This window comes from Empidonax traillii, unplaced genomic scaffold (assembly GCF_003031625.1).
Source record: "Empidonax traillii isolate 1590-97213 ecotype Southwest subspecies unplaced genomic scaffold, ASM303162v1 scaffold36:size2505666, whole genome shotgun sequence".
Taxonomy (NCBI): domain Eukaryota; kingdom Metazoa; phylum Chordata; class Aves; order Passeriformes; family Tyrannidae; genus Empidonax; species Empidonax traillii.
Genome location: NW_020955229.1, coordinates 1,614,461 through 1,634,070, shown reverse-complemented (window position 1 = coordinate 1,634,070; position 19,610 = coordinate 1,614,461).

The window sequence follows — 19,610 nt, the reverse complement described above, 5'->3', positions numbered from 1 at the left end:
CTTCAACACTCTTTTCGGATTCCTTTTCCTTTTAGACATTTGCCTTCTGATCAGATTGTTCTAAAAAAGAGCTCTAACACCTTCCAGCCTCACCACGCTTTTCTGGTGGTCCACGCATGTTCTGTCATGCGTGCCGAGTTCCCCTTTCTTCCTCTCCACTGCAAGGAAGATGATTATTTTGCTGATTAAGTTTTCCCCTGCAGAACATTAAGAACTTGTACCACCACTCCTGAGCTGCTGCATGGGTCAGGAATGCTGAACAACACAGCCCAGATTGAAGGAATAAAAAAAAAAAAAAAAAAAAAATAGAGGAAGAAAAATGGATGGGCGGAGAATGAAGAAAAAGATAAATTACGTGTATACTTGATCAGGAATTTCATGCTGAAAACAAATATTCCAAGAAAAATGTCCTCTGTTCCTTTCTTGACATTCTTCCCCCTAATTTAAATAGTTTTGCACAATTTTAGCTCTGATTCATCTATTCCTTATAGTTCTTCCAAACATTTTAAATGCCAATAGTGTGGTGATTTAAAATATCTGATGAATCTCACTGTTCCTTCTACAGGCAATAGACACACACTTCCTAATGTACACACAGTGAGACAACAATCTGAGTTTAAATTACAGACCTGTAGTTTGCTGCCAGAGAAATCAAAGTCATATTGTTGAGTGGCACAAATGACCAACCTTCTAAGAGAACCAACATCTTTGATGCAAAAATGGAGCAAAAGAATCTCAGATATAGTTTAAGCTAAGGTATATTAACCAGGATGCTTCCTCAGGAAGAGGGGTTTGTGTTTTTTTAATGTTCATTTTTATAAATTTCAGTGTGTTAAACTGCGAGTTTTAAAAGTTAAACTAGGGAATTGCAGCAAACGAACAAATATTTCAACCAGAATTCAGGAAGTTTTCTGCATTAACAAAGTCTCTATGCCGTATCTTACAAGTGTGAAAAGCAATCCATACCTGTAAAAACTCCTCTCCTGATGAACATCCCTTCACTTTTTTTAGTAGTTATGTACTGCATCTTTCAAATTTGTATTGCAAAAGTCTCAAAGGATCTTTTCAACAAACTTTTATGGAAATATTCAGTCTTATATGACCATGACTTGGAGTATGTGCTGTTGTTGGCATCAGCTACCATGAGTTACCAAATACCTAAACACCTCATTTACATTCACCTAGGGTTGACCATTCTATAAAAGAGCACAATATTCTGGTACACATTGTGCTTTAAATATAGCTTAAACTACTTCCCAAGATTTTGCCAATGCTTTCTTTCAAACCATAAGCTCCCACTGGCACTAATCTTTTCCACAGGACTTGAACATATATTCTGCATTTGTTCACTTTTACCTTAAACTCAGTACTAATTTCCTAAGAGAGAATAAATACCGAATTTGCCATGTTTATTTTAGAGAATTTTTGACTCTCTGAAGGAGTTGTTTTGTTAAAGGTTTTTAATTGTGTGCTTATAAAGAAGAGCTAGCTGATGCTAAGGAGCACTCCAGAGCAACAACTCCTTTTGGGGACCTTCAAGACCTCTGCCCACACAAAAACTGGAGGATTTTTTTTTTTTTAATAACATATTATATAAATGGAAGTTAATACTGAAGAGTTTCAGAATTTGACTAACAGCATAGTTATGGCCACAATATAGCCTGGTACCAACTTCAGTAAATCAAACAATACAACTTCAATATCCTAAATATTTATTTTTCCTCTTTAGATATAAGTTAAAATTTTTAAGTAACGCAAACTTGTTCAACCAAGCTCTTTACATCAGTAATTTGCTGTTTTCACTGCAGAGTGCTTAAAAAAAATAAGAAAGTTTAACTCCTGGATGCAGGAATATATTCTACTTCTTTCATTTTTGTACAGATAAATAAATTATTTGATTCCATATAAATTGTATGTTTACCTGTAAAGTTTGATAGTTTTGCTGGCAAAACACTTACCCCCAAACACACATTTTTAATCAGAAAAGTGATTTTCACTGGCACCTTAACTTCATTGTATACCCTAAGCAGTTGGTCCAGATCCCAAACCAACACAGCACATGCTGCTGCCCTCTAATATCATGATACACTGATTTAAAACGTGATTTTTCTAACCTTGGTTTGTCAAAGAAAGAAAAATTCATGTTCTTTTCAGGGTATCAGAAGTGTTATTTATGTCGTTGACACAATTTTATTTACGTCAATAGTGCTTTCTGTTTGATTGGTACTGAGGTCTTTGAACACCAGACAACTGGTGGCATGTTTCAGGTGTGCCATGCAATCAGGAGCACTGAGGTTCTGAAGGACACAGAAGGGTGTTTCAGAGCTTTTTCTGTGCACACAGCTGGATGGCTTTTTACCTTTTGGGAACTTCAATCTCTACCACTTGGATTGGATCAGTGAGTACCACCCTGCAATGCACAGAGAAGCAAGAGGCAACTGCTGGAATTTCTAATTTCTGCGTTTACTGGTGAGATTTGGTCCCTGTTTTCTTTCTTAACAGAAAAATAAGACAAAACTCAAAGTACACAATGCACTGCACACATTGTAAGTAGCATGTGCTTCACTTCAAGAGCCAACTCAAGTAGAAGAGAATTTAAGAGTTGCAAAGACAGATATAGCACACTGTCATCACAAGTTGCCTCTTAGTAAAGTGAATCCTGTTTTCTTAACACCTACTACTTTGCAAGAGTGCTTTATTCCCCATTGTTTACTTTTTAGAAGCAGAGGATCCAAAAAAGTGCTGAATATTTTAATACGCGACAAAGTTTTACGCCGAAGTTTTTCTCTTCCCACACAGAGCAAAAGCCTCAAACCTTTATTATCACACAGCATCATACTGAAGAAAATCAGCATCCTGCCATGCTGATTGGCAGCCTTAAGAGAAACACATCCTTGGACAGAAAACTACAGGACTAAGAACTGGAAGATCTCAGAGGAAACATGACAGATGTGTGTTTGGAACCAGGGGTACAGACAGAAAGCTCCCAGCCTTAGAGGAACGATGCAGAGCAGTCTTAGAGGAGAGGTTGCCTTCAGGTAGCTGCTTATCCCCCCTTCATCTTAGGAGCGCTTGTTATGTTAAATCAAAAATTATTGGAGACACTGGTTTGGCATCACACACTACAACCAATCCATCTGCCTCTGTGCAGATACAGAACTACCCTGGGAATTCTCTTTGGTAATGCTCTTGTAGGGCAGCTTTCTTGTACAACGTGGCACAAAGATGACAAAGCCTCGTGGATGTGAACAGATTTGAACTACTAAAGCCAAATTTCGCATTCATTTGCACTCTGGGCAATGCTCAAAGAGCAAAGAGGATTGCAAAAGGTTGTAGAGTATACATACAGATGATTTTCTTCTTTATAAACCAAACTGGTGGTAGTATAGACAGGAAATTAGACTTTGTGGTGCTAAACTCTCGTGCAGGAATGAGGTTTACAGGACTAAGTTCTCAGAGGGCATGGCAAAACAAGATGCACTTAATTAGAGCTTCAAAAGTGTACTCTCTCTGCCCTTGCAAATGCAGTATGTTTACATGCAACCATACTAATTTCTGTAGTCAAACCTAAGGTCTACATAATTCACATTTACATGTGAAATTGCCAGCTTTAGTAGCTGCCACAGATGCACCGAGAGAAGGCAGAGAATCACCTCCAGAATGAACCACGTGACCTAGGTTTGATACATGTGCATTGCTGTAAACTTGCACAAAAAAAATAAAAATCAATTAGTTTTCTCCTTTGGACAAGGAGCTATTTCTTTTGCTGAGCCTCTACTAGAGTGGGACAGAAAATAACATTAACTAAAATACCAGCAAAGACCTGTAGGAGAGGCTGAGTGTGGATCTGGGCAGTAACAGATGTCAGGGTACACAGAGGCGTCTTCCTACTCATGTGCTTCCATTTATTTCTAAAGGGCCACAACCAGAGCAAAGTAGTACTCAACACAAAGTCATAAAATTTAACAACAACAACAACAAAACAGATGACTTGCATGGCAAGGTTTACGATACGAGAGAAAACAGACAGAGGTACATCAGAAGAGGAAAAGGTTTTTTTTGAAGGGGTACTTAAAAATATGTTTCAAGCAAACAAACTCTACAAGCCCTTCAAACACTCCTGCTAAGATTGAACCTGCATGGGAACGCAGGGCAAGTAGGGGATCAATGTGCATTTAACTTTATGAAGCTGAAGCAATATTATCACAACTACACTCAAGGCATCTAATTGGTACAGTAGTGATGGCTTTTGAGATGGATGGGTAGAGAGCAACTTACTTATGGTGACATTCAAAACACAAGCCTGTGAAATACTTTGGAAACAGACCAACACTCTGAAAGATCCCAAATTTACTGCTGCGATATCATCATCAGGTCTTCATCATGAAACATCTATCTAAAATTGGATAGAATTTCCACCTACCCCTCCGCCCTGATCTGTTAAAAACCATGAGATGAAGTGAGTTATGTCCCATTAATCTTTCTCATAGAAGAATCAGACAGATGGGCTGGATGAAGCGGAGGTGAATGAAGAGAGGCACCTGCTATTTTCAGGGAGTTGAGGGAAATTGGTAAGAAAAAAAATCACAAGTGGGCGGAGAGGGAACAGTATTGCTCTATTATTGGATACCTTCTGAAAAAATGACTGATAGGCCTTATGCATCTATGATAATATGTGCTCACATCTTCTGCTGAGGGGAACAAAAAAAAACAAACAAACATCTCAAAAAACAAGGATGCCATTACAGGTCATGAGTCAAAGAGGCTGATGAGCTGTCAGAAAAAATTACATAGCTGTGTGAAATATATAGGAAAATGTCTAATTGCTGTAAAGAGTATGATGAAAAGGAGGGATGAATGCATGTTCTTGCAGCAAAGGAAGATAATGCTTTCTGAGAAGTGATCCCTGCTCAGAAAAATTACATTTTGTGTCCTCCTGCGATTTGCACCTTGAAAATGGAAGGGGCTTTTCTAAGAGAGGTCCTAGAGAAGTTCCTCTGTTATTTCTTTATGAAATTCAGTATTTTCCTTGCAAATACTAAATGTTAAACCCCAACATTTTACCCATTTTCTTTTGTCAGGCCACTGAACGGGGGACTTTGAATGTTTGTGCCAAATGCTGAGCGACAGAATTTCTGCAGTCCTACACAGTGACAGGTGAAAGGACCTACCAAGTTTTATAAAGGAATCAGCCCAGCAGACATACAGCTTGTTGGAAAAGTGGAAAAACAAAAATTACTAAATTACCATTAATTACCAAATTACCAGCTTCTATAGTCATTTGGGGGAGTTTTTTAACACAAGTGTAGCTCTAACTGACAAAACAGGACACACATCACTCATCGAATCATAGCCTGGATTTCAGCAGGTGTAGTTCAGGGGACTCTGGTGGATATTAACAGCTCTACCTCCATTTGGAATATCTGATGGCCTTGTTTTAGTGGCAGGTTCTTACTAATTAAGTTTACTAAATTATTTAATTTACTTATTGCCTTGTAGCACAACACTCAGACGAGGGGGGTGTTCTTGTTAATGATGAATGAAAATCAGTCTGTCTTTAAACATCTGGTTATATAGTTATTAAACTATCTGAAGCTCCTCATAGATCACCACATTTGAAAAAAATAACTCTGTAAAGCCAATCAAAAAGCAAGAATTACCAGATTTTTTAAAAGTAGATTGGGAGTGTCAGGGCAATACAAGTTTGAATTCCAAAAAGGCTTCAATTTTGAGATCATTCTGCCTTACTGCATTTATTAAATGTAAGCCTAAACTGATTACATATTTATACACGTTTTAATACTACTCTAAAATCCATTTCTAAGAATTTACTTGTCTTAAAGATTGCTGTATTTAGTCAAGTTTACATTGCATCTGTTTATGCAATGCTGTTTTTCTTAAAAATCCACTAAACGGTGTTAATTAGAGCTGGGTGATTAGTTCATAATGAACAGTTTAAGCAATTAATGTTGCCCCTTTTTTGACCCTTGAATTGTCTATATGCAAAGAGCAATTTCCTTGAACTTGTTATTCGAAAAAATATTAAAATCATTTCTTTAGATCTGCAGCTCCTCAGTAATAAGTTGGTTGTATTTAACAGTCTGAGTGCGAGGTGTGTTGGTTATTCATGATTTGACACCATGTCATATGATGTTATTCCTATTCCATCATAGGTCAGAAAGATGCTTTTAGAGTCAAGTTCATACTATGCACACAGTCTTTTGAATAAAACAGCTTTGATATTTTTGCAAATATTCCCAAGCATTAGCCTGAATTTCATTCACAATTCAGTAAACCAGTTCACTGGAGTATCTCCCTGGTAGGAATACAAAAGTGAGCAGTGAGAGTCCAAAACCAAGAACTTTTGAGAATCAGAGGAAGGCTTTCTGCTGAGTCCACAAGGCCAAATTGGATCATAAACCCACTTAATTTTAAACACTCAAATGAAAACAGAGAACATTTGCAACACCTGCCTTGATGTATGACGTTACATCCATATACTTTTGGCTCAGCTCAAACACTAACCAAGTCTCCCCAGAATCTTAGTTACAAGGAGTAGTTCAAAACCACTCTTCACAGCTGAGATTCAAGCTAAGACTTTCCTTTATTTCCTTTTTTTTTTTTTATTACTAATCTGTTTCACTCATCTTCAAGGTGATCTCCCTTCCTCCTTTAAGTGAGTACCTGCATTCTTTCTCTTCAATACTCAAGAAACCAGCTTCAACCTTAAAAATCATCACATCACTTTTCTATTTTCTTTTGGGGTTTTATTACATCACTAATGAAAAAATAAAGTAAAATTAGCAGAACAGTGATACAATCTGAGGTCCACAAGTACAGGTGAAGTTTGTGTGAAGAAACCTTCCCCAGCCACAACCGAAATTTGCTTTTATGTTTTTATACAGACATATGTGAGAGCACATAAGGATAACAGCATCTTCCATGTAACAAATTAATAATAATAGAAGATAGAGGTTTTGGCATACCTTTGACTGTGGCCAGTAACTGTTAACAGCAAGCAAGCCAATGAACTGGGGGGTTTAGGACTGCGCTGGCCCTGCAAGGAGGACTCTTTCATTCCCCATACTTTGTCACTCGCCATAGAGCTGCCTGACATAATGGACTTTCACAACGAGCTCAGAAGCAATTGGCAATTAAGTGGTTTGAAGGGGTGCTTCTGGGCTGCCGTGAAAGGCTTCAGGTGTGAAACGCTTGTTTTCAAGTGCACTAAGCAAAATGTATAGTTGCTTTCAGGGGCCCCCTTGTCCTTCTGAGGGAAGGGGGAGCGCTGGGGGAAGCAAGGACACTCAAGAGCAATTTGCTATTCAGTGCCTGAATGCTGTGTGCTTTTTCTCTCCCCCTCCCCATCCTTGTGTGGCTGGTAAGGAGGGCAGATTGCGATGGCACAAACAGCTTTCGGCACAATGGCAGATCAAGAGAGAGGCAGGGAAAATGAGGCAGAGAGAGAATGGGAGCCTGAATGAAGGAAGGATGGTTTGATTGTTAATTGTGGGTAAATGTGTTGCAAGAATGAAAAGGGTTCATGGACTACTTTAAAACTATACCCAAGCAATAAGTACAGAGTGTGGGGAAATAAGGAGATGTTCCTGACCCTTGTAAGAGCTATAGTATTGCATCTGGCCCACTTGAAAAGTAAATTGAGAACTGTTAAAAAGATAGGCAAATACATTTGTGTGCATTATATACTTCCATTTCTAAAGGAACCCTGACCAGCAAATGCAGTGGGATGGCAGACACACAATATTCTTTTCTCCAAGGATTACTTCACCCACAGGACAAAAACAAAACAAGCTAAAATGCGAACATGCCCTAATAGACAAATATTTAAAATACAGATTTTTTTTTTTAAAGGTGAATAAAAATATGTTTCTATTCTAGGACAAAATATATTTGTTCTAAGGCTAGCACAAGGGTAAAGAAAACTTCAAACAGAACTAAGGGAACAATATCCTTCATGAAGACTGTTTCATGTCACTTTTCCTTGTATGACCTTTACTTCTAACATATTGATTTTTTCCTAACCCAGCCTTGCTTTGCAGAAAAAAGGGGTATTGAGTCTTTGAGCTGCTTACATATCACTATTGTACATGCATTCTTAAAGGTGAAGGATCCCCTTTCAGAAGATGACTATCTGACTGACAATATGATTAGAATTGTCTGAGGACTTTTCATTTTAAATGTAGTGAGCCACATATATCAGTTTGGAACAAGGGGAGGAGATGTGAAATAGCTCAGATGGCGCCGAGTTGATGAAGTATTTGCGCATGAAATGTGCTCAGTTATGGCCTTTTGTGTTTTGGCAAGGAAGGCGAGATCGCAGGGGAAACCAGAAACGTGTCTCTCAGACTCCAGTAAGAAACTGGTTTTTGCCTCTCCATCTGCAGACCTCCCTAGATGTCTGCTAAAAGGTTCTTCCTGTTGCTTCTGCAACATCCTCAACACAAGGGACCTGCATCAGCCCAACCCCAAGGGTTCATTTCCATCCTCCCAAACACTGCGTGTTAAGAAATCAAAATGGCAGAGCTGCCATCTATTTAAAGCGGTTCTGGATCAAAAACATTCAACTGAAACAGCACTTCTATACAAAATTAGAGTACAACTGTATTCTCCCTTAAACCATTATTCCCCTCTCACTTGTATTTCTGTGAATCAGAAGCAGCAGTAACTCATTCACTGAGCGAGCCCTTGTGAAGCCGGCACAAAGAGAAGGGAGATCACGCCTCTTGTCAACCCTGTCTTTACTCGTCATGAGAAAAATGTCATTTTTGCTCGCAACGAGACACAGCAAATTCTAACAGCAAAACAGAAAAACTTCATTCACAGACGCCTGCGTTGAAAATGCACACGGGCAAACCCTCTGAACTTCAGGAGCGGAGCCACTGCTCAGAGACATCAGCGGGAATCTTTCCTTTGGTCTCAGTAGATGCGAAGTCTCCCCATAAATTTTTTTGACTCACAACAGCACAAGCGATAGTGCTCCAAAAACTGCGCACACCAGGGGTTGCGCTTAGCAACCTACACATGCAAGTGCAAGGCAAGTCACAGCACCTTTGGAACGGGGCCTTTTCAGATGCAAATCAACTCACACTGGACTGGTTTTACCAGCTGTGGGGTTCAATGCGCTCAACCCCCCACCCAGAAGTGAGAATGGCACAGAAAGCTGTAAACCAACTGGTGCTCAGCTGCAAGTGTGTTGTGCTTGCGCAGACTGTTGCATAAACAAAAGAATTTATTCAGAGCGTGATGGACATGAATTTATGCATGTAACCTCTGGCTCGGGGAGATGGATCTCCAGCCTTTGGCTGGTGTTTTGTGCATCACTATTCAAACTCTAAAATCCTGAAATGTGTACAGGTAACCTGGAGAGACAGATGGAAAAATAAATACATAAGGAGAGAAAAAAAAAACCAAAAACCAACCACCCCAAGAAATCAAAGTTTCATTTCAGTTGCTCTTCTGTGTTTTAATGCTTCACTTTGGAAGAATGATAGGAAGAGAATCAAGGAAAACTTTTTAAATCCAAATAAAGCGTGATGAAAAGCAGGAAAATGAGAGAATATGTTTCAACACTTCCCTGACATTTTTGAATGAACATTTTTAATTACCTGTAAAAATATGAAACATTATTTTGGCACAGCCGAGAGTTTTCTCCAGGGAAGACAGAAGTTCATTTACAGAAGAAAAAAAAAAAAAAAACAACTCAAAATGCAAATTTTTTTAAGTGCTTTCAGAAGAAAATGCAAAACTCATACCTGTACAGCACCTACCGACTGCACTGAAATATCCAACTAATTTAGTGTTAATTACAATGAGGGGGAGAGGACTTAGTCCTCTGCTACTGAGTGATGGCCCAAGTAGACCCTGCTTGCTTTCAACAACCAGGGAAGCATAACAAGGCACACAGTGAATCTTATCCTTATTTCTTTGTACTACAAGAAGCACATTCTAAATCACACAGAGAAGCATGTGCTGCCTGCAGCTATTTTAATGTAGGGGCCAGATATATTGAAGCTGCACTGAGTTTCCCCTATCAGATTGCACTCCAACTCCAGCACAGTTGTCAGACTTTCTACTGCTCTTCTTCTGATTCTTTCCCACCACAATATGGGCATGCTGTAGCGTCTCTCATCTGAAAACGAAAACATACACACTCTAGCCCACTCCTGTCTCTCCAATCACTGCTTCCTCTCATTTTCATTGTACAAGCTGTTTATAGCTGCCGTCAGTTCTCCTTCCATTTTGTCCTAAACTGTTCCTAATCTAATTTCTGCCCGTTACACTCAATTGACACAGTTCTCACCAGAGCCTCCGGTGACCTCTTCGTAGTCAAACTCCAACCATACCCTGCTCATTATGCCAAGGTCCTTCTGACACAGTTTTCTATGATGTTCTGCATTAGAGTTTGCTATTCTTTGACTGTCATGACAGACCTTCTGTGCTTTCTTCTCACCCTCTATCTGATTCTGACACGTCTCAACTTTCCGTGAAGGTTTTGCCTTCTCGGTTGGACCCATTTTTTCTCTTCCTACCCTCATCTCTGGGCCAGTTCAGCTAGGAAATTCAATTATCTTCATACTGATACCTCATAGATATCAATTTACTCCAATGTGCCTCCTGTCCAAGTTAAATCTCTTCCCAGCACTCCCACACAGAAATTTAGAAACCAGCTCAAGCTTCAGGGTAACAGACAGGGCAATGAGCGTCCTCCTTGGCTCTCCCAACACCACCTCTTGTTTAGTCACTATGGACATCACCACTCTCTGCCTATTCCTCAGACCTATAAACCACCCTTTACCTATGAAGATGACACTGCCTGAAGTGCTTCTCAAAAATACAGCCTTGTCTACACTGGCCAGAGCCTCATCATCTTGCATGGTGATTAACAAAGCATCTTTCTCCTCAGCTTTGACAAACGCAACCTTGCCCCGCTCACATCCTTTCAGAGTATTTCCATAAATGGGCTTTTCCTAGCCCACAGATCTGAGCATGTCACCTCTCTCTCTACATCCCTCTGCTGCCCTCCCCCACCAACCTGCATCAAACATAAGCTACTTGTCTTCACTCTCAAGGCCCTTCAGAGATAATACGTATGTACCAATCATCTCCTTTTCTTTGTCAGGATGCTGAACCTCATCTCCAAGGAGCCAATAATGCCAGCTTCCAGCACACACTTGTTATATTTTTTCAAACAAGCACCTTTCCACTGGCACACTGTGACTCTTGGGAGAAAACATCTATAGAGACACCTCATTATATGTCTTCAAATCCTTGATTTTTTTCCTTTTTGAGGTCTGTGAAAGCCCTGAGAACTGTCCGGCTGCTGCTAGGATAAGACCACTGCCAAACGTGCTAACTGGTATTAAGCTATTCATTCTAAATCCTTTTTGTATGCAGGTATCACCTCCCCTACACCACGTAAGTTGTAAGCTCTTCAGGGTATGGATTGTCTTTTTGATTTGTGTTTGCACAGTGTGTAGCACAACAGAGTCCTGACCCTTCCCATATTCTATGGAAGTGAAAAAAAAGTGGCGAATGGGATGTTAGAGAAAGGGTTAATCAGTTTACATCAATTAGTTGGCAACCAGATACCTTTCTGGGACAAATTACAGGCTAATTAGACTGTCCTAATGATGTCATGTTTCCATCTTGCACTTTACTTGTTAAGACATTGTAGTGCCCTGCTGAGAAAAGCATGTGGGTGGAACTTCTGTAAAACTGATCTCTTTCCCCTTCAGCAATTTTGAAATTTTAATTATATTTTTCCTCTTCAATTATACTTCTCACCAAAAAAAAAAAAAAAAAAAAAAAAAAAAAAAAAAAAAAAAAAAAAAAAAAAAAAAAAAAAAAAAAAAAAAAAAAAAAAAAAAAAAAAAAAAAACAAACAAACAAAAAAAAAGAACCAAACAAAAAACAAACATATCAAAGAATTTTCAAACTTGGGTGATTAAAAAAGAAAAATAGCATTCTTCAAGAATAGCTTTCTACTAGTGCTATTCTGAATTTGTCTTTTAGGCTTATGAACTCATTCAGATTGTGACTACACAGCTATATTCTGTTTTCTAAAGGTCTGGAATTTTGTTAAGTGTCATTTTTTTGTTTTTCAAGCCAAGAGTAATTCTTTATTTTTGCTCCAATCAACTTGTACTGTTATTACTTCAGAAAACTAAAAAGAAGTACAGACAAGTAACCACTTGAAGCCAAACAAGTGATTTATTCAGGATGGTAAAGTTTTTGATGTACGTTGCTTTTTCACTGATTCTAATATAATAATTACAAGAAATCTCTAATAATAATATAGCTAATAATTAGCAATGAATGGAATAATTATCAACAGTAGTTAGCACTGAAAAATACTCTCCATGCTGAAACTTCTTTGTGAGCCAAGAGTTATTTCAGAATAAGCTGGTATTTGAGAAGAAAATTACCTGCATTGTTATATTCACAAGCTTTCCTTTCTCTTTGGAAGGTATGTGGGTGTGATTTGTGCAATTCTCACTATATTTGGAGCAAAATATGACATACGGAACTTGAATGTACAAAAGCACATATAGATAAGAGAAGCTGTATTTAAGGCTGTATTTTACCACTTACTACATAAACTACCTTTTGAAACAATTTTTTCAAAACTACAAGTGGCTGTCTCTGTAGACCACCAATGAACCATCATCGAAACTCCATCTGAAAACTTACTACCTGCCTTTCAGCTTGCATTTCATCTGCATTAGCTACTGGGAAAGCAATGAGCTTGTATTTCAAAGTCCAGGCTTTGCCATCACACCTCATGGGTGCTCTTAGGGGAGTACCAGCATGCATTAGTATGAAAAACAAGGGAAGAACTGAAAATCTGATACTGCTAAGCAATTAAGAATTTAAACTCTAGGACACGCACCCCAAGTTGCTTTTCTGCCTCAGGGCTTTAAACGAGTCGCTAGTGCTGCATTTTTTTTCTTGAGCATTGAAACAAAATGAAGGAAACAAAACCAGGATTTCTTGTTTGTCTCCATTCTCAAAGGTTTCGGTTTATTTCTCCAGGTATTGTTTATGTTCTGGAAATAGTGCTGTTTTGTTGCAGCTTTGGTTTCTTTCATAGCACATCTCCAAATATTCACCAAGGCATCAGGGGCACAAAACTCCACCACAGAAAGGACACACCAGGATAAGTCCTTACGTGGGCTGATCTCTGGTCACTACCTATACGTGCTGCAGGGTCCACACAAATGCAGAGCAATTAAAAATGGATTGATTTCAGGAAACGTGGCCTAAACTAGTTTAAGTATCCAGCATTTACCCCAGTCTATCAGTATGCCCATGCCTCGTTCCCACAGACCCGCTGATGATGCAGATTTTCCTGCAGCTCAGCTCTAAATGACTGACTTCTTCCTTATAAAAATGATCTCATTAAGTAAAATTATCCCATTGTTTCAACACTTTCTTCCATAAACCCATCTAAGTACCAGTTTAAAACCTAACACCAAGCAGTTATTTCTGCTGTTACCATCTGTTGCATATAGACTTGTGCAAAGAATTTACGTACAGTCTGTCCAAAAGTGAAAAGGGCAAGACAGAAAAAAAATCTGTAATCCTATACCACCCTAGAGATCTTACAATTGGCTTATTCTGGCTGCAGTCAACTGGAACTATCAGCAATTTTTCATGAAAATCTCATTTAATGACATTCCCCAAAGGTTCATTGACATGCTCTTTTCTGATCAGAATAAATGGTGGTGAAAAAACTCCTTTTTTTTTTCTTTTTGTCAGGATTTCTGTGGCTATTTAGCCCTCTAGTTTTTATTTTGATCTCAGTGGAAGTCAAACGCCCGTGCTAATTCTTTACAGCCAAACTGATAAAATTAAGAAGAGACAGGTACGACGGCTGAAGTTATTATCACATTAAAGATTTGGATATTTAAGTGATGAGCTGATATTAAGCAAAATATAAGCATGCCACATTTACAACACAGTCCTGCCTTAGCCTAAATTTGCAAGGAGGAAGAGGGCTACTTGTTTTAGTGGTACAATGCCACAGTACTTACAGCAACTGCAAAACAGCTTCAAAAGGGCCACAAAGCTGCCGCTTCGCAGCAGCAGCCCATTCTTAATTAACATTTTTGGAAACACTGCAATTCAGCTGTATGGCCATTCCATCTCAATTGATAGCTGACTGGAAGTGATTTTCACAGCTGGGCTGCCGATCCAATGCCCAGGGAGGCTGCAATATCCCTAATTTTGCAGCACTGTTTACAACCGTAATTAATATTTCTGGAAGTGCTGCATGGCAGCTCAGTGACCACACTGTCTCACTTGATATCCAGTCGGATCCTAGATTAGAACTGAGCTCTAAAACCCATTGCATGCAACAGCACAAAGATTTGATCCTGCCACAAGTCAGTTTTGCCATCTCTGCAGATCTCTTTCAGAATACCACTGCTAATTTATAGTGAATGGCAAGCCTTGAAAATTAGATATTCTTCCATCCATGTCCAGGGATAGCAGTGTTCCCACTGAGTTCCATGGGACTAGGGCTGGTTTCCTGGTCCTACTGAAGTCATGCTCTTATAAGAGGTTTTATAATTCCTATAAATCCTAAGTAGGGCAGTGACAGCCCACTGTGTAAACATGTCTGTACACAAAGAAGTATCATCAGCTTATTTAGCTGAGGAGGAAGACTTGGTCTCACACTGAAACAATATTCTTCAATTAACATAATTAAGCCATACTAATAATACATATCTGACAGAATCTGCATGGGAGTTTGACATGCTAAAATCTGTTATTAGAATTTTGACTCTTGGATCAGTAAAATTTTAAACTAAATGTGTATTTATGCTCTCTTGCCAAAGAATTCATATTCCTAAGGACCCCCATCAGCATTACTGGACAAAATTAAGAAAAGAAAAAAACTTTGGGTTTTGGTCATATAGCATGAAACATATTGCTGATAAAACTAGAATATGCTCAAAATAGAAAGTTTGTGTAGGTGCTAATGTATGTCATATTTCAAAGCTATGCATCAGTGTTTGTTACTGAAGGTAGAACAGGCCAAATTTAGATTACTTAGATTACTTTCCCCACCATTTCTAAAGCACAGAGATCAGACACAGCAAAGGAGTCATTTGAAACCTCATAAAAGGCAGTAAAACCAAAGTCAGCTCTAAGTTGTGGATTTCTCATCTGATGCTTCTGTTTGTACAGGGCTTGTTTCCCCTCCACACCGTTTACAAAGTACAGATTTGATGACACAGGTTCCCCATGTGCTTAATGCTTTTCAAGGCAAATTGCATGAAAGAAGAATTTGTTCTATGCCCATTCTGCTTTGTAACATTTGTAAGTGTTCCCTTGCTTACTTTATATCCCTTGTTATATTAATCTTGTTCCCCTGGAATGAGAAAGGGCCTGGGAGTGGGTGGGGGATTGATTGTTTGTTTGTTTTACTTCTAACCACCAACCGAAACCAAAGGCATTAAAAGTGCCCAATGAGGGGAATGAGAGAAGATCACCAAGTCAGGCCACTAAACAAAACAAAAGTGTGTGTGTATGGGGGGAGGGAGGAGATTAATCTTATTAGGATCGTATATCATGAGGTTGTCAGGTGTGAAAGCAAACGAATGGCCTCTGTTTATCTGAGCTAAACCGTGTGGTTCACCAAAAGACTCACTCCAAGCAGGGTTGGTTTTTTTTACCCTTAATAAATTGGCCAAGTCGGTGCAGAATGTTGATAATGAAGTATGTGCAAGGGAGGTCTGAGCTCTTACCTTCCAGTGTTTAGATGCAACCAAGCCTGTTTTTTTTTTTTTTTTCCCCTCCCCTCCTTTTTTTATCACAGCTGATTCAGAAAGCCCTTTGGAAAGATGAAGTAGGTAGAAATCAAAATAAATGGATTCTATTAAAACCAGCAATGCATCAACTGCTTGATAAAGTGATTAATAAACAGCTTAGGATGGTGATTGATTAAACTCTTTAATCAAAGTGCTAAACTGACTTAATATGGATAGTTTCAACATGTTCAAAGTATACATTTTCTCAGCCGAGGGTTCAGAGTTGTTTATGTAACTTTTCTGAAGTGTATCCCATAGGTCTAACCTGCAGATAGCAAGGACTGTGGAATGTGGAAGCATTATAAAGTGCCACATATATCGCATTAGTTGCTGAAAGTTTGCAAGGAAATTATTCTGTTTTCACCAGACAGTGTTTCTCCCGTAGAATTTTAGGTGCACATCGGTTTGTATTGTAATGAAAGAGCACATACAAAATAAAAAGCAGCTTTTTAACTGTTCTGTGGAGCATGATTGGGCCAAAAAGGAACGAGTGTGGAATCTAAACATACCAGTGCCAGAAGAGGATTACTTCATGTGAAGGAAAGTTTACGTATTTACTACAAAGAGCTTATTTCATTTCCTTCAATATCTGATGTCATTTTTCACACAATCAGTCATCAGCTGGGTTCATTAGTTTAATTCATTATTCCAGGATAATTAGAAGGGTCTGCAATTCCGATACACAGGCACACATGTGCCCAGCACCACCTACTCTCAAACTTTTTGTCATCTGAATAGAGTAGCATGTCAGCTGTCATTCAGAATTATAAAATAAAGAAGTTTTGAAGGATGACCTGAATACATCAAAAAGCTAAAAACAACCCTAAAACAAAATGCCAAAACCAACTGCAGAAAACTGAAGTCTGTCCTGCTTTTGATGCCAGCACTGGGGGAGGGAGGAATCCTGACTCACAAGCCTCCAAGGCTGCCTAATGGTTTTGAACATTGAGAGTTAGAAAGTTTTAAAAAATCCCTATACAATTATTTTCAGAACTTTCACTTTGAAGACTTCCCTTCTTGATTTTTTGCCTTTAACTCAGTGGTGGCTGTTAAAAAATAAGCTGCCTCTTAAGCTGGGTATTCCACCTGGTAAAAACACGTGCTAAGAGGAAGAACACCCACTGTGCTTGCTTCAGTCTAAAGACTCGTGATAGCTCTGGAAGACTGTAATCTAAATGTCTGTAGCCTTGTAAAAAGTAATAAACATTAGTATACTTTTAATGCACCATAACAATTTTTAAGCTCAAACTATCAATCACTATTACACAGAGCCCTCTTCCTGCACGGATGCCAAAGTGTTTCAGGTAGCAATATAATTATCCTGTTATGAGCATATATAAAACAAACACCCCGTATAAGACCTTGCAAGAGCAAGGTGCTTCACATTCAGAATCCCTGGAGGAGGGGCAATTCTGCAAGAGAAAACTAATAATGTGTAATGGTCTGAGCGAATCTGCACAGGGATTTCCAATAGTCTCATCATTGTAAAATATATGGGACAAACAAATCACTTAAATAGCTTGGAAAGTGGCTGTGCAGTGTTTTATAAACAATCAATAAAGCTTTAAAATCAATATCTTGATGAACCACCAGCCATTGGAGGTTATTAAGCGGAGTGACTTTTCTATAGGAATATACAACTGGAACAGCTATTTGAGAACAGATTTAAGCCCACCTTGCTCCACCTCCTGCTTCCTCCACTGGAGTAAGCCAGATATCTATAGAAAACCACTGTGCCATGCACACAGTGCCATAAAATGGAGTAATTTCTTCCACACTGCATTGTCACTTCAGCCCTAAACTATGAGGATTTTAAGGCTTTCTGTAGAGTTATAAATTTTACGAGTATTAGGTACTTGGAGTGTCCCATATTTTCTTACATTGCCTTTATTAAGAGTGCCAAAAAATGGAACAGAAATTAAATTTATACAGAGGCTGTCGCAACTACAGAGTTATTTCTGAAGCAGTAATCAACAAATGCTTATTTAATATGCAAGAACTTAATAAGATGAACATCATGCAACAACAGCCATCCAGAAAATATTTATCCATGGACGAAACCAAATAGACATGAGTAAAATGGAGAAAGGGGATGGATATTGACACTATAAAAAGCAATTCGAAAATATAAAGAGCTGGGCATTAGAAAGGATGATGAATTCATAGAATCACAGAACGGTTTGGGTTGGAAGGGAGCTTAAAGGGAGCTTGTTCCAACTCCGTTCCCATGGGCAGGACACCTTCCACTAGACAAGGTTGCTCAAATCCCAGTGCCTCATATAAAGCTCTCAGCATCATGGAAAGCACAGAAAACAAGAAAGAAGATGGCTTGATAGATACAATCAAAGGCCAAAAGCCTCTCACAAGAGCAGCACTTTTATTTCTACTGTGTAAGTACCTGACACCCTCTGGACTCAAGTCTTTTGACAAGCTGCATTTAATTGACGTAAACTGACAGCACCACCCATCAAATGAATTTTTGCAGAAGAGACCAACTAGATGACTATATGCACAATTCTAGCATGTACCTAAAAGTCCCACATGGTACTTCTTGCTATTGTTTTCAAAATAAATGTATTTCAGACAGCGCTGTAATGCAATTAATGCTGAGTGGTTGTATTTTTGTTTCTTCAACGTCTAAATTTAATAAGGGCACCACCATTTGGAGTTTCCACTCTACTTACCTCTTCTAGAAATCTGTATCTCATTTAAATTTGCATGTATTGCAAGACTAATTCATTTTAGTTCCTTGTGTTATGGCAGGTTTTGACAAGTAGGTGATATTCAACAGAGCACACTTTAGACCTGGAGGGCCATGAAGAAAGGAAGATTCTTTCTCTCAGTTCTTTTATTATGCTTATTCCTGGCATATCTGTCCCCCTCCAATTACTCAGTGTGGAATTTATAGATATGTGCACCCATATCTGCAAAAACTCCTTTTCATTGAATAAGGAGAAAGGGTCAGAGATACAGCAGTGTAAAGAGATTATGGCCATTCTAAGTCCCAGAGAGATTCCCCAGGACACTTTTTATAAGCACAGACTTGGGACCAGATTTGCAAATGACAGCACTGTGAACCTGGGTTAAATTTTGAATACTATCAATTATCATAACAATACGAAAACAACTGCTTAACTAGGAATAATTTAATCAAACATCCTCAGTTTCTCCCATTTTATGCGACTGTTTTGCCATGTGCAATGTCCAGGAATAATTAATACCTTGGGCAAAAATCAGAAGCATTGGTACAGTGTGAGAAAGCAATTGGTCCTGCAGTATTACCAGTGTCGTTCAAAACAGAAAGCACCAGAAAATAAGAGTCACCTTTGTCTGCAGCCTCCCACAACATCAGAGTGCTTGGATTCATGTAAAACTTCCAAGCGAAATGCCTCTGGTACCAGCTGCAACACCTTGCCAGGGGTTTTAACCTTGGGTTCATATGCCTTGGAACACAGAAGAGTCTTTCCTCAGTATGGCATCCTCCATTAATAAAGATAAACATGTTCTTCCTGGATGCTGCTGTGAGAGCAGTGAAAATCATATCTCAGGCTCCAACTTCAGCAAAGTACAAATTTTAAGATCTCAACCAAAGGGCAGAAAAGCCAAAAGGAACCCGTACCCCTCACAAACCCTGAATACATGGGAGATAGTTCACATGATCTTTGATGCTCTTGCAACACACCATTCAGTATCTTCAATTTTCTGGCACGTGTAAAACTTTTATGTTTGCCAGATTTTATACGAGCAGTTTCATCAAACCACCCTTGTCTATAT